This window comes from Myotis lucifugus, unplaced genomic scaffold (genome assembly GCF_000147115.1).
Source record: "Myotis lucifugus unplaced genomic scaffold, Myoluc2.0 scaffold_92, whole genome shotgun sequence".
NCBI lineage: Eukaryota > Metazoa > Chordata > Mammalia > Chiroptera > Vespertilionidae > Myotis > Myotis lucifugus.
Window position 1 is genome coordinate 2872967 of NW_005871140.1, and position 1488 is coordinate 2874454.

The 1488-nt window shown below is 58.8% G+C and overlaps 1 protein-coding gene across 2 annotated transcripts in view; it reads right to left on the minus strand.

Annotated features, from left to right (window-relative positions):
- MPPED2 (metallophosphoesterase domain containing 2) overlaps positions 1 to 1488 on the minus strand; it is a 168231-nt gene that overhangs the window by 165854 nt on the left and 889 nt on the right. Inside the window, exon 1 of one of the 2 annotated variants that reach the window (XM_006091607.3) lies at positions 525 to 734. The exons of the other annotated variant lie outside the window; for it this stretch is intronic. The gene's annotated coding sequence lies outside the window, so the exon portion shown is untranslated. Of the gene's footprint in view, positions 1 to 524; positions 735 to 1488 lie in introns of those variants that run through there. 2 annotated transcript variants of the gene reach the window in all.

The following is a 1488-nucleotide window of genomic DNA, read 5'->3' on the forward strand; positions in this document are numbered from 1 at the left end:
CCGAATGCTGGCTTGGGGGCTGGAAGGAGAGGGTGCCTGGCAGAAGGAGCCGCCGCGCCTATAAAACCTTCCCATGTGCCTTTCTTTGCTTTTTTGGAGGAAAGTGCTTGGGGGCTGCTCTCTGCTCCAGGCTTCATTTCTGCTTTTTCCTGTGCTGCGTGGGTAGGAAAAAGTTAAGCCTTTTTCCAGTTTCGTCATCATGAAAAATAAAAACATTATTAGGTGACAGATACTTCAGTGCTCTTAAAAGGGTGGGCACGCTCCTGCTGTGCTTTCATTCTCTCCCTGGTTTTTAAGCATGTCAGAGTGTAGGCGACATTGGTTTAATGGGCCACATCCCCCTCTTAAATCCGAGAGCGAGGCGGGGGTGGGGGTGGGGGGGGCTTTCACCAACTACACACACACACACACACACACACACACACTCACTCACTCACTCACAGGCTCGCCCTGCCCTCCAGGCTCACGGCCGGCTGTCCGGGCTACAGCTCCCCCTTCCTTCCTGGAGCACCAGCACGCCTTACTCGCTTAGTCCCCGGTTGCCACTGCCGTCGCCTCTGCCGCCGCCGCCGCCGCCGCTGCTGGCACTGTTGGCGCTGGCGCTCGCGGCCCCGGCTCCGCCGAGCGCCTGTCTTTCTTTCTCTCCCGCTCCCCCAGCCCCGGGTTGATTGATGACCACGGGCGGCCAATGGCTCTGACACCGCGCCATCCTCGCAAAGGCATCATAGCCCCACGCCCCCGACGTCAGTCTCCGGGCGCGTTGGCATCCCCGAACCCTCAGAGCGGAGCCCGCGCCCGGAGCCTCCGCCGTGGCCTCCCCGCTCTCCGCCCCGGAGCTGCCGGGCTGCTTCCCAGAAGCCGCGGAGAACGGAAGGGGGAGAAGCCAGCGAGGGTTGGAAGGGGGTGTGAAAGCCACGGATTCCCCCCTCCTTGGGAAACCTTTTCTTTCGCTTAAAGTTTTATTTGTGTGTGTTTTCCTATCCTGACCTGTTTGTGTTTGTTTGCAGCATCTCAAATCAATTACATATTTTTCATGACCCGAATTTGCACTTAATTTGGGGTGTGCTGGGGGGGAAGGTAAATATGCTATAAATCTACCCCATTGGGGCATCCTTCATTTCTTTTCTTGCTGGTGGATTCTAACCCCCTCCCCAATCTCCAGGAAAATGCCACCTTCGTCTCCTAGGCCGCAAACCCCCGGAATTCAAAGGCTTTACAAAGATAACCCTGTTAACGTGTAAATAGCAAAGAAACTCCTGCCTCTCTCCAGAAGAAACCGTGCGGCAACGTTACTTTTTCTCGCCGCTCGTCCCCAGTCGCCCAGCCCGTCACCGACTCGCTCCGCTGGCTGCGATCGTGTAGACCGGAGGCGGCAGGGGAGAGCGAGGTCGGTGCGCGCGGACCGGGTGAGAAACAGCTCTGCGCGAAGCGGCGCGCGTGCGGGCGGCCCGGGGGCGGTGTCGGAGCGCAGCCCGAGCACAAAGCTGC